Source organism: Phocoena sinus, chromosome 5 (genome assembly GCF_008692025.1).
Source record: "Phocoena sinus isolate mPhoSin1 chromosome 5, mPhoSin1.pri, whole genome shotgun sequence".
Taxonomy (NCBI): Eukaryota; Metazoa; Chordata; class Mammalia; order Artiodactyla; family Phocoenidae; genus Phocoena; species Phocoena sinus.
The window spans coordinates 93484190-93498958 of record NC_045767.1 but is presented as its reverse complement, the minus strand read 5'-3'; the positions used below and the strand labels follow the sequence as shown (position 1 = coordinate 93498958).

Sequence of the window (14769 nt, the reverse complement as noted above, 5' to 3'; positions counted from 1 at the left end):
CTAGAGCCTGTGAGCCACAACTACTGAGCCCACGTGCTGCAACTACTGAAGCCCGCGCGCCTAGAGCCCGTGCTCCACAACAAGAGAAGCCACCGCAATGAGAAGCCTGCGCACTGCAACGAAGAGTAGCCCCCGCTCGCCACACCTAGAGAAAGCCTGCGTGCAGCAACAAAGACCCAACACAGCCAAAAGTAAATAAATAAATTTTTTTTTAAAAAGCTAACCTGTGTTTTATTTTTTTAAAAAAAGGCTAGGATTTAAACCAGAAGTAATTGAATTTATCTTGAATTAGAAAAATTTAGTTTTCTATTACCAAGTAGAAATTAGGGCTCGTGAGTTGATTTGATTCAATTATAGAGAATAAAATTACTCCTCAGGTCATTGACATTTGTGTTAGTAAAAACTCACTCTCTCAATATATTTTAATGTCAATTCAGTTACTGTTTCAATTTTATCTCAAATTTCAGAATGAGAGGCTTGATACCCTCCTAAAGGAGTTTTCATCCTCAGTGCAGGAATCAGAGGGACCTTTTTAGAAGGTGTAGTGGTGGGCATTGCAGTTGTCACCCCAGGATCCACGCCATCCTTCCCTCACTGTGAAGCAGCCATGGTGATTGCATCTCCGGGTGAGCCCACCTCCACACTGCAGGGACCGGTTCGGGAAAGCCAAGCCTCAGCCAGCTGGTACATGACTTCTTCCAGGTCAGAGAGGCTGGTTATAGGCGACCAGCCAGCCCTGAGGACTGGCCTCCTCTCTCTGGAGATGGACACTGAAACATGGAGCCCGTCTCAGTTTGAAATTGTCACCATAGATGGTAAAGAAAAGATATCTGACAAGTTACTAAATCAAACTGACTCTGAGACCACTGTTTCTGACCTTTCTAGTGCTGAGTCAATCTCTTTTATTGTTTAACCCAGTCTGAGTTGGGCTTTGTGTTACGTGCAACCAAAAAACCCTGCAATGTTGCAGTTGGAGAGGGGACTTTCTCAGCTCCTAAATCTAAACCTGAACGTATGAGTAAGGCAGGGCCTCACAATAGTTACCTCAGACTTTAATGCCTTTTTTTCTAGAAGAGTATTCAGTGAGAAAAAACAACAAAGGAATAAAAGCAAATTCTATGACGTGAAAACCCCAGGGTATCCCTTGTTTTCCATACCTATCTTCCCTCCAACCTGTGGCATAATTCTCCCAGTGACCTCTGCGCAATGGATCTATCTTGCTTTCCCTTCTTCCCTCTTCTTTTCTTCCTTAAAGACAGGAGGGGAGAAAGAGAGAGAAAGAAGGCAGGTCGGCAGGCAGTCAGGCACCAGCTTCCTGCTTCTGATCGGGTGCATGGAACATTCCTTATTAGCTCTTACATAAAACTAAGAATGTGTACGCCCATTGTTTGGGGGTATTGGGTGACTCCAAGAGAACAATCCATTCCACAAATTCCACCAACAACTCATGACCAGGTGATGCAAGCAGGGCAACACAATGCACACTGATTGTTCCATCTGTCAGGGATATCAGGGCTGGTGGCTACGGGATTATTTTATTTCACTCACCCGGTTTCCCTCTCACACACCACTCCTAGACTCTTCCAGTCACCTCCCAGGCCAGAGTTTAGAACAAGCCACTGGACAGGACACTTATCAAAGTGCAAACATTGACTTTACAATGTGGCAGTTAAAAATAACCTGCCAGACCTCTGAGTGCGTCAAGGAAGGCCGTTGTCCTGTGTGGTGTGCCCAAGACTTCCTCCTCAAGGCCTCCTCTCCCACATTCTTCTTCTTCTTTTCTATTCATTTAAAAAACCTTTTTTTAATTGAAGCATAGTTGATTTACTATGTTGTCTTAATTTCAAGTGTACAGCAACGTGATACATACATATATTCCTTTTCATATTCTTTTCTTTTACAGTTTATCACAGGATATTGAACGTCGTTCCCTGTGCTATACAGTAGCACCTTGTTGTTTATCTATTTTACTTATAGTAGTTTGTATCTGCTAATCCCAAACTCCTAATTTATCCCCTGCCTTCTTTCCCTTTTGGCAACCATAAATTTGTTTTCTATGTCTGTGAGTCTGTTTTGTAAATAAATTTTGTAAGAAAGTCTTGTAAATAAGTTCATTTGTGTCATATTTTAGATTCCACATATAAGTCATACCATGTGATATGTGTCTTTCTCTTTCTGGCTTGCGTCACTTAGCAGTGCACATTCTTCTATTTCCTTTCTGTGGCTGCAAACTGACGAAAGTCAAAGGGGACCACTGTCTTTAGGATGTCAGATTTTTAAGTTTCTGCCCTTTCCCATTTACGCTTTGCCTTTGTGGGATAGCAGACAAATCCCAAACTGCCTGGGGCACAGAGTAACAAAGCACAGGAACCTACTAGCATTTATTTATTTGTTTGTTTATTTGTTTGTTTACTAGCATTTCTTTATCTCTTTATTTTTGCATCCAGAGGCATGTGGATCCTGGAAAAGAGGTACAGTTCTCCAGACTTGATTCCAGTTCCAAAGCTGACCATGAGGTCAGGAGGACGTCTGAGGCTACAGTAAGTCAACTTTATAAAAATAAAAATTAATAAATTAATTAATAAAATTTTTAAAAAAATAGCCCATAACTGGAAACAACCAAGATATCCCTCAGTAGCTGAGTGGTTAAACACACTGTGGTACATCCTGTAAAAAATTAATAAACAGAAACCTCAATTAAATGGAATCCAGAAGGGGGAGCTCTCATGCCCCGATGACAGCCACGCCCAAAGGGAAGAGGAAAAACTCCTTTCTTTCACGTCAAGGACTCAGCCAATGAAAAGCTATGGACTCTCCATTTACTGTAGCCTTCCCAACCACCTCTTCCTTCAGTAAGTATTTGTCCCTTGCCTGGGGACTTGCACGTGGCTCACAGAGGTTGCAAACCCCAAAATGCAATTCTCTGCTGATACCAAATAAACCCATCTTTGCTGGAGAAATAATCTGGCAGTCTATTTCTTTAAGGTCAACAATCCATACCATGAAATACCGTTCAGCAATAACAGGGAATGACATTTATATAACATTCTCAAGATGAGAAAATTAGAAATGGAAAACATTAGTGGTTGCCAGGGGTTAGGGACGGGGAGAGTGATATGACATGCATGGGTAGAATAAGGGGGATCTTTGTGGTCATGGACTAGCCCTGTATCTTGACTGCACTGGTGATTACATGATTTTATATATGTGATAAAATGGCATGGATTTATACACATGCATTTGTACCAATGTCAAATTCCTGCATTTGATAATGTACTATAATTATGTAAGATGGGGGGGCGACTGGGGGGAGAATTCACCGGATCACTTTGTACTATTTTTTGCAACTTCCTGTGAACCTATAATTTTTTTTTAAATACATTTTTGTGGCCTCTCCCGTTGCGGAGCACAGGCTCCGGACGCGCAGGCTCAGCGGCCATGGCTCACGGGCCCAGCCGCTCCGAGGCACGTGGGATCTTCACGGACCAGGGCACGAACCTGTGTCCCCTGCATCGGCAGGCGGACTCTCAACCACTGTGCCACCAGGGAAGCCCTATAATTTTTTTTTAAATACATTTTTTAAACCCTACTAAGAATTCCTGGACCTGAGCCAGATGCTGTGAATTCTGTAGTTTGGGCTACCCAATGCCCCTTCACCAATGATCTCCTGTTCACTGTGCCAGTATTTCCCTCTTTGCCACTCCCAGCCCAGGGTTTTCTAAGTACCTGAGGGATAAGGCAGGGAGAAGTCATGTTTCATTAATTAAGGGTGAACACTGATCCCCTGAGTTGATAACACGTAGACCCCCATCCCTCCCTCCAAGTCCACATTTCATTTTGACTTTTCACTTTCACGTTGTATTTGCTGATCATTTTGCTTCCAAATGCCCTCGTGTGTAGCCCTGTTTTCACCTCCTTTGGTTACCCCCTCCGCCTTCTGTCTCCTGTCCACTCCAATCACAGCCTCCAGGGCTTCTGACTCGGCATGGTCTCCATCCTCCTCTCCCTTGTCGCTCATGAGGCCCCAAGGAGATCACAGGCCCACACCTCCTCTCTCCTCTGGCCCCCACCTCACCACCTCAGTGAGAACGGCGTTCCCTCCACCTGCGCCCCAGGTGTGAGTCCCCAGCACTCGCTGTGTCAGTGATGTCTGCTCTCTGCTGTCTTCAGCCTGACCTCCCTGCTGGCTTCTCCGCTGACACACAGACTCAAGTTTCTCTCCTCTTATAAAAATGAACATATGCCCCAACCCTTTGCCTCTTGCTAACCATTGCTCTATCTCTCTGCTCTTGTCGGCCAAGTTTCTGGTAAGAATATTCTGTCCCGTTTGGCTCTGTGCTTCCTCTCCTTTAATGAAACACCCGGTCTTCGGCCATTTGACCTCTGCCTTATTGAAACGTCTGGGATTCCAGATTGCAAAATGCAAAGGACTCGTGTCAGTCTCATTACCCTTGGGCTCTGTGTGCTGTCCCACGTTGCCGTCCACTCCCTCCCCCAAAACACCCTCCTCTTGGACTTCCTGCCATCAGGCTCCTGGCTTTCCTCCCACCTCTCCGTCCACTTCTCCTTGGTCTCTTTGGCTGGGGCTTCTCCTTCTGTCCTGCTTCTCAGGATCCATGCCCAGCCTTCTACTTGCCTCTCCACTCTAACTGGGAAATCTCAAAATCCATGATTTCACTTAACACCAGTAAGTGCATGAGTCACCAGGCTAGGTCCGTGTTGCCTGGGCTTCTGGCACCTCCCTGAGGCCTCCACCTAGCCCTTCAAGTTCAGCACGTCCAAACTGAGCATAGCCTTTATCCCCTCCACCACCCTCTGTCTGCAACCCTTCCTTCTCTTCCTCCTGTATCCCCTGAAGGGAAGGGTGGCACCAACCAGCCAGTCGCCTTGCATCCCTCTTCCTCAACCTCCATTCAAACTAAGCCCTTCCGGTTTTAGCTTTCACAGCTCTCCCACACCCTCCCTTACTCTGACACCCCTTGTTCCACCAGACTCCCAGCTGGTTTTTCCCCAGGCTTCTCCACACTCCTAGCCCCCAAACAAAAATTTGGTCTGGTTATACTTGCTGAAAATCTCGCCTTGGATTCTCCTGGTCTTCCTGGTGAAAAACAACTGTCTCAATGCAGCATCCTCGAGGTCATGCTTCCTGCCTCTCTCCAGGCTCCACTCCCATCACACACATGCCCTTGGCTCCAACCGTTGTCACCCGCTGGCAGCTCCCCAAGTGCACCCTCACCCCTGCCACTGACTCCTGCGCTGGCCTTCAGACTCGACTCAGTTGGGTGTCGCTTCTCATGGAAACGCTTCCCAAGGTGCCCAGACTGAGTTAGCATCATTGTCTACAGGTACACTGAGGTCGCCATGATGCATATCTCCACTGTGTCCTCCATGACATTGAACTAGACTCACGGGCAAGGGTAATGTCCCCCACCTTTTTTTGCATAGCATTTTTTTTCCTGGATTTTATTTTATTTTGAAATACTTCAAATCGTTAGGAAACTTGAAATAATGGAACAATAAACTTTTATATACCTTTCACCAAAATTCACCATTTGTTAACATCTTGCCCTATTGTGCACGCTTCCTTCGTCTCCCTCTTGCCCTACCTCTATAAAGCCTTTATAGACTGTACTGGGTTGAATAGCATCCCCCCAGAATTCATGTCTACCCAGTACCTGTGAATATGACCTTATTTGGAAATAGGGTCTTTGCAGATATAATCAAGATAAGATGAAGACATACTGGATTAAGGTGGGCCCTAATTCAATGACTGGTGTCCTTATAAGAAGAGGGAAATTTGGATAAAGACACACAGAAAGAATATCACATGAAGACAGACGCAAAGATGTAGCTGCAAACCAAGGAATGCCAAAGATTGCTGGCAGCCACACACAGCCCAGCCGGAAGACGCAAGGAAGGACCCTCCTCTACAGGATTCAGAGGACACGTGGTCCTGTCATCACCCTGATTTCAGACTTCTAGCCTCCAAAACGATGAGAAAATAAACTTCTATTAGCTAATAAAATAATCTTATATGTGTATACACATATCTATATACAATATAGATATTAATATATCTATTAGTATAAAATATAAAATCAATGTATAAAGAAAATAGATACTACTATAATAACATATATACATTTTCGGGTTTTTTTTTTTGTTTTTTTTTGCGGTACGCGGGCCTCTCACTGTTGTGGCCTCTCCCATTGCGGAGCAACAGGCTCTGGACGCACAGGCTCAGCGGCCATGGCTCATGGGCACAGCCGCTCCATGGCATGTGGGATCTTCCCGGGCCGGGGCACGAACCCGTGTCCCCTGCATCGGCAGGCGGACTCTCAACCACTGCGCCACCAGGGAAGCCCACATTTTTTTGTTTTTACTGAACCATTTGAAAGTAAGCTTTAGGCATCATGACATTTACCTCATAATACTTTAGTAATATGTATCTTCTAAGAATAAAAACTTACCCATATAAGTTACAATATCATTATCATACTCCAAAAATGTAACACTTATACAATTACATAGAATATATATAATATAGAGAATATATAATATAGAGAATATAATATATAATAATATGATATAGAGTAGATATTCAAACTTCCCAAACTTCCTAACAATGACATTTACAGCTTTTTACAAAAAATTCAGGATCAATCAGGGTTCATTCATTGTATTTAATTATCACGTTTCTAGAATCTCTTTATCCTGCAATAGTTCCCTGCCTTTTTTTTCTTTTCTTGACATTGACATTTTTAGAGTGTCCAGGTCAGTTTTGTACATCGCCCCCGAATTTGGATTTGTCTAATTGTTTCCTTGTGATTAGATTCAGGTTAAGCAAGTTTGGCAGGAACTACCAGGGTGATATGGTGCCCTTTCTTGTGCATCACGTCAGGAGGGACATGGTGACATTTGATTTGGTTAACAGTGTCCACTATTGGAATTGGGAAGTCTGATCATGTGGTTAAGGTGGAAGACTGTGTCTTATTGTACTCCCAATACTTATCAATAGGGCTGTGAGCCCTTAATTGTTCATTAAATGAATGAAGGAGACTGATGGATTACAGCGGTCTGTACTGAAACTAAAAAATTTGAAAATTTGGCAAAATATGCAATTTCTTATTAACCATCTACATCTCCTCTTATTCGTGGACGTCACTGGGGCACAGTGACTTTGCCATCCCCACTGCTACAATGTTATGTTCTACACTAAAATGTGCAATCTCTTATGCAGGCGGGGTGGTATTGGCTTATATAAAACTCAACTGTGAGCTTAGGAGCCTTGGAGCGCAGCTCTCAGGATGGCTGCGTGAAACACTCAAAAATAAAGCAAATGATGTCTTACTGACTCGAACATCATTATTTTCTTCCAAGATATTTTATTTAGGTCCCAGCAATTTAGGCCAGTTTCCAGAGTTACTTAATATGTTTGTAATAGCAACATTTTGAAATGTTAATTCTGAAAATTGTGTGTTTCTCTTTCAATAAACATCCAGCCTTGCTTAAAACCCCAGGGCTTATTTCCTGTAAATCTGCTTCTGTTCATTGTATTTAATCATTGGTCACTATTTTCACAAAGATTCTCAACTTTAATCAAATCCTTAAAGGGAATGTCAGACATTAGATCATGAACGATTTCAAACATAAAAGGCTCTTGTTATAGAACCAAATACTAATGAAGCCATGTGATTTAGCCAACTCTCCTGAGTTGAACGGCAGCTCCAGAAAGCTACCCGGGATCCAAAAATGATGGACCCTGACTGCTTTAATACAAGTGGTCGATTCTCACATGCATGGGAATGTTCTCCTATGATTTGTGGTTCCTAGTTTTAGGTGCTCAGATACGGGGGAAAGGCTGTAGTGATTGTTCTAATTGGCTTGGTCTGAGTTAACTTCACACGTTGAATGAGGCACAGGCATAAGCACACTGGTAAAGACAGTTGATGAACTCCCCTTTGCTTCAGTGTTTACAGGGTACCGCACGCAGCTCATGGAAGATTGCGTGGCGTTAATAGAAATTTACTGAGTAGAAAACTGTGATCCATAGACAGCGCCTGTAGCACCGTATCCGCTCCCGGACATCATTCTAACAGAGAATGGGGACAGCCTGGATCACATTAGAGGAGTGTCATCTCGCAATGGTGTTGAGAGGGAAGTCTTAGGAGCCAAACCACCTGGTTCAAAGTCAGGGTCTGTTACTTACTAGCTGTATAACTCTGGGCACATTACTTAACCTCTCGGTGCCTCGTGTATAAAATGGGGATAATACCAATACTTACTTCATAGGGTTGTTATAAGATATTTATGAGTTAATATATATAAGCTGCTTAAAATGACACCTGGCATATAATATGTAACCGATAAATGCTGATTATTTATTATTTCTAGTGTCATCATTATCACCAGCATCATCAGGAACAAATGGTGAGAAGAAAGCAGGGGACAACGAGACATGTAGGGACATAACTTGTGTCTTCAAAGGCTTGAAATGCTGCCAAGAGGAGGAGGGATTAGATGATTTCCATGTGACTCTGGGAGCATGTATACTACATCAAAGGGTATAAATTACAGGAATTCAGAATCATGCTCAATACATGGGGAACATCGTTTCAGTGGTTAGAATTATCTGAAGATCAGAGGCTTGCTCTTAGTGAGAGGTGTCCTAGGTCACTGGGGTATTCAATCCCATCCTGGATGGTCCTTTGGGATTTAAGAGTTAGCCGGAAGACTAAATCAGATGATTCAAAAGAACCTAGCCTTGTGAGTCTATCCTTAAATACACCATTACAGCATCCACCAGAATTTTAAAGAATGAGTAAAATATAAGAAACTCTACACAAATGAAAAACTCCTCTGCTGCAGTAATGTCACACCTTACATCTCCCAAAGCCACTCATTCGTCATTCTTCCCATTTCTACCGGATACCCACACAAACAGGAAAGAGCTGCAGTAAAGAGATTTCAACGGAATAATACATTCAGATGCACCTACAAAAACATAAGAAGCACCTTGTCTCACAGGAGTTTAATTTCTAAAATCCATCAGTGTATATGGTAAAAATCACATATAGACAAAATTACCCAGAGAAATTTAGGAAGGCACCACCTCGGCAACTGCCTCTTTGTAAGCCAAGCACAGTTTCCCTCCAGTGCTGGAAATGATGTCTGCTTTTCTGACACAGCATTAAATAAAAGAGTTGGCTTGAATTCAAGTGCCAAGTTCTACGAAGAACAGATATATTTAAAGAGTACACTTAGCCAGGGGGAAGAGATATTTGTTCTGTGGGGAGAAGAGACCAATGAGATTCGTGTCACCCACGCATTCTCATGTTAGGACATATACTCGGTAGGTGGGACGTCAAACTGAACTCATTGCACCATTTATATTGCTATTTTTCTATTTCTTGGCTTTTTTTCTACTTATCCAAGTGCACAGATTTGCAGTTGCTGAAGTTAAATGCACTCCTCTGAACATTTAGGAGCAAGCCAGGGCTTCTCAGTCAGCAATCACTCTCTTTCAGTCCACAGTTTCTATGACTACTCCCTGGTCCCTGGAAATGCACTTGGTTGCTTATCCAGCACCCTCCTTTCTTCCAGGAAAGGCATCCCTTCTTTGAGGGGGACTGCCCCTTCCCCGCTGCAGTCGGTGATTCTAGGCTGCCACCAACCATACTGCCTCACTGGCCACCTGAGAAGGCATGTGACCCAAGCTGGTCCAATTAGAAGCCTCCCCTGGGATTTCTGCACTTGCAACCAGAGGCTGGTTCTCAGTCTATGGGTTTTAGGAAGACAAAGAAGCAGAGAGAGACAGTGTTGAGAGATGGAGAAAGGGTTCCTGGCTCCATTCCTTGCCCTGGTCCCAGTAATCGCTATGGTTCAGCACGCCCCTGCCCTTCCCATGATGACCCAATAAAAATCTTTTTGCTTAACTGGGTTTACATTACTTCCAATAAAAGGAGTTTCAATACAGCCCTCAGGAATTTGATTCCTCGATCGGCACTGATCTCAATATTCTCTAGGTAAATGAGAGAGTACACAGAAATAGGCTTGGATGCCTGGTCCCATACTTGATACAGCACATGTTTGGAAATATGTTCATTTTAGGCAGGTTCCGTAGAGCCCTGCCAAATATGAAGCGTTGTTTCAAATCCTTTCAAATTATTTAGAGTATCTAATACATGGAAGGAAGGAAGGAAGGAAGGAAGGAAGGAAGGAAGGAAGAAAGAAAGAAGGAGAGAGAAAGAAAAGAAAGAAAGAAAAGAAAGAAAGAAAGAAAGAAAGAAAAAGAGAGAGGAAAGAAAGAAGAAAGAAAGAAACAAAGAAAGAAAGAAGAAAGAAAGAAAGAAAGAAAAGAAAGAAAGGAAGGAAGGAAGAAAAAGAAAGATGGAGGAGGGAGGGAAAATGAAAGGAAACTGTGGCTTAATGAGAGCCCACCCTGCCTTTGTCTCTGTCTTTCAAAGTCTTCCGGAAAAATGGCTCTTATTTAACCACAACAAGCATTTCCTGGGTGCCTGTTGTGCGCAGGTGCTGACGTGGGCTGGAGGAGAACTATCCACATGGACACACGCAGTCCCTGCCCTCAGGGGGCTCAGCACCCAAAGGATCCTTGAGTTTGAGCCTCCTCAAATTTACCTCTAACAGGTTCATTGATTCTTTTTCCCCTATTTATCGGAAACTGAGATAATTTGATATGATTCTTAAGAGTCTAGCTCTCACCCTTCAGTAGGAACACACAATAGCAAAATAACCATCATGCAAGTTCTGAGAATTATGTGAGTAGACATTGCCTTAAACTAAATAAATCTCCCACTTTCAAAGTTGTCTTTCTGGATTGAAAATATACAAAGCTGAATTAAGGAAACTTACCACCAAAAGTTCACAGCATTTACTTTGGAAGGAAAAAGACTTCACATCCCCTTCGTACATGCAGTGTAGTAGACCGTTCAGTCTAATTCCTTTTACAGAGGCCTTGGTTCCACAAGTGGTCCAGGCTCACATGGTTACAAGTTCCTGGCCCAGGTCCTACTCTGCAAACCCCTGGTCTTTTCCTCTCTCTGCTAGTGAACACAAGCCCTCATGGATCTTGGAATTAACAGAACAGATCCTAGGATGTTGAAGAAATTTCCAAGCTGACCTCAGCCACTGACTGAAGCCTTAATGTCCGAAAAGAAACCCTAAAAATTCTCTAGTAAATCAGCAACTCAACCAAGAGAAATGCTTTAAACTTCACTTGCATGGACAAGAATCTGAAATCTTATCTCTCCATCTAGCACATCATCTGAAAAAATGTCAAGTCAGCCAGAGAGGAATTCATCTGAAGCCATCCAGTCAGGGCTTAGACTAGCAGAGCTGAGAACAAGTCTACCAGGCATGCAGGCTTAGGAATGTTCTGTACTTGGGATGCAGTTTTACTGCTGGGGATGGGGGAGGAGGGAGGGAGGGAGGAGGCCTCTCAGGACATCCTGTCTTTAATAGCCCAGGTAATTTGCCTACACCTATTCAATGCCCACTGTGAGTAAACTGGGGTGACTTGCCAGTTCCTAGACAATAACGGCGTTGTGCAGGATAGGCAAATACACAAACTCTTCTCTACCTGTGCCCATGGCAGGCATTTTCAAAGCTCAGACTCCTTTTATACCAGGGAAGCCCAGGCACTTGACACTTAGAAGAAACCTTATTACTACCTTTGGATTTGTCCTTTGGGCACTGAGTATCTAATCCCTTTGTAAGATTGGGGGTGAGAAATTTACCAGTTCTGCTGTGTAGCACCAGGAATCCTGTTTGAAGACAGTTTTAATGATAATGAAATGAATAGAAGTCTCACAGGGTGGGAGAGGATTTTCTCAAGTGGGGACATCAGTAACTCATCATTGAATGCTGGGTATGATGAGAGTTTGGCTAGAAATAAAACTGCGTCCGCTAGCTCAGAGGAGGTTCCCAAGCCTCCCTGTGAAACTTTTTTTCACCAATTTCCCTTGTGTTTGTGGGACTGGGACCGGCACTGGAGGTAGCAGATGTGATTCATGAAAGGACCAGGACCAGAACCTCAGAGAACCAGGACTGAAGACCAAACTCAAGTGCATTTATTGACTGGACTTTCCCCAGGGAAGGGCACTGGGAATGTACACTGAGACTTTGTATTTCTGTGATGTGCTTATTGCATAATATCTATTGGCCAATGGTTTGGTTTCCTTTTTTAAAAAAAATAATACTCTTGGGCTTCCCTGGTGGCGCAGTGGCTGAGAGTCCGCCTGCTGATGCAGGGGACATGGGTTCGTGCCCCGGTCTGGGAAGATCCCACATGCCGCGGAGCGGCTGGGCCCGTGAGCCATGGCCGCTGAGCCTGCGCATCCGGAGCCTGTGCTCCGCAACGGGAGGGGCCACAACAGTAAGAGGCCCACGTACCGCAAAAAAAAAAAATAATAATAATAATAATACTCTTTTGTTCATATAGCGTGATCAAAATGCTGTTACTGGAGATGACGCTGACCCAGGCCATTCCGTGCAGGGATTCTTCCCAGTGCCCAGGTTGGGGCTCAGGTAAAGTAAAACCTGATGGCCTTGCAAGGGAACCCCAGTCCTTCACACTCCAAGCACCTCAGCTTACAGCTTCATCTACTATCAACACCGGGAACCAATAGGGCAAGGACATAGCATGATTTGGACTTTAGAAATATCATTTTTATAATATGAAGGATGGATTTTAGGGGAGCATGATTAGAGACTAGAGACTTTATTACAAAGCTACTGTAATTGATCAGGCTAGAGATGAAGAGAGAATGGGCAAGAGAAAAGATTTGTTCTCATTTTCTTTCTTGTGCCAGGTGTTTTCTGTCTTTCCTCAATGCTTTATTGTAATTGGGTTATATTTTAAAGGTTTCTTTTTTTTTAATCTTTCTTTTTTTAAAATAAATTCGTTTTATTTATTTATTTATTTGGCTGCGTTGGGTCTTCGTTCCTGTGCGAGGGCTTTCTCTAATTGTGGCGAGCACGGGCCACTCTTCATCGCGGGGCGCGGGCCTCTCACTGTCGCGGCCTCTCCTGTTGCGGAGCACAGGCTCCAGAGTCGCAGGCTCAGTACTTGTGGCTCAAGGGCCCAGTTGCTCCGTGGCATGTGGGATCTTCCCAGACCAGGGCACGAACCCATGTCCCCTGCATCGGCAGGCAGACTCTCAACCACTGCGCCACCAGGGAAGCCTTAAAGGTTTCTTGAATAAAGTTTCAAGCTTCATATTTTATTGCGATATAATTTACGTGCCACAAAATTTTTTAAATACCAAAAATGCGCCCTTTTTAACTGTACAATTCAGTATATTCACATTGCTGTGCAGCCATCATCACTATCTAATTTGGGAACATTTTGATCAGCCCAAAAGAGAGCTCATATCCACTACTGGTCACTCCCCATTCTCCCCTACGCCCAGACCCTGGCAATCACTAATCTACTTTCTACCTCTATGGATTTGCCTATTCTGGACATTTTATATAGATGGAGTCACACAATATGTAGCCTTTTGTGTCTGGCTTCTTTCACTTAGAATAATATTTTCAAGGTTCATCCATGTTGTAGCATGTATCAGTACTGCATTCCTTTTTTATGGCTGAATAACATTCCATCATGTGCATATACAAACTTAGGTTATCCGTCAACAGTTAACAGACATCTGGGTTTCCCTCCCCACTTTTTGGGAATTATGAATAGTGCTGCTATAAACATTCATACGAACATTTGTGTGGATATATGTCTACATTTCTCTTGGGTATTATTTCTAAGAGTGGAATTCCTGGTCTCAGGGTAACTCTATTAACTTTTTGAGGTTCCAAATGATTCTCCAAAGTGGCTGCAAAATGTTACTATGCTTCATATTTTCTCCTTAAATATTTAGCCAGTGAATGGCTTTCAGAAATTAAAAAAAAAAAAAAAAACTCAATTAAGTTGCCCCTTGCTTCCCATCAACCCTTCACTGACTTTTTTTTAACATCTTTAACATCTTTATTGGAGTATAATTGCTTTACAATGGTGTGTTAGTTTCTGCTTTATAACAAAGTGAATCAGTTATACATATACATATGTTCCTATATCTCTTCCCTCTTGCGTCTCCCTCCCTCCCACCCTCGCTATCCCACCCCTCTAGGTGGTCACAAAGACCCGAGCTGATCTCCCTGTGCTATGCGGCTGCTTCCCACTAGCTATCTATTTTACGTTTGGTAGTGTATATATGTCCATGCCACTCTCTCACTTTTTCACAGCTTACCCTTCCCCCTCCCCGTATCCTCAAGTCCATTCTCTAGTAGGTCTGTGTCTTTATTCCCGTCTTGCCCCTAGGTTCTTCATGACCTTTTTTTTTTCCCTTAGACTCCATATATATGTGTTAGCATACGGTATTTGTTTTTCTCTTTCTGACTTACTTCACTCTGCATGACAGACTCTAGGTCCATCCACCTCACTACAAATAACTCAATTTGGGGGCTTCCCTAGTGGCGCAGTGGTTGAGAGTCTGCCTGCCGATGCAGGGGACACGGGTTCGTGCCCTGATCCAGGAAGATCCCACATGCCACGGAGCGGCTGGGCCCGTGAGCCATGGCCGCTGAGCCTGCACGTCTGAGCCTGTGCTCCACAACGGGAGAGGTCACAACAGTGAGAGGCCTGTGTACTGCAAAAGAAAAAAAAAACAAAAAACCCCCTCAATTTTGTTTCTTTTTATGGCTGAGTAATATTCCATTGTATATATGTGCCACATCTTCTTTATCCATTCATCTGTT

General features: G+C 43.6%; 1 protein-coding gene across 4 annotated transcripts in view; it reads right to left on the bottom strand.

The window, feature by feature from the left end:
• Positions 1 to 14769, bottom strand: part of SHROOM3 (shroom family member 3) — a 311495-nt gene that overhangs the window by 220633 nt on the left and 76093 nt on the right. The window lies entirely within an intron of this gene.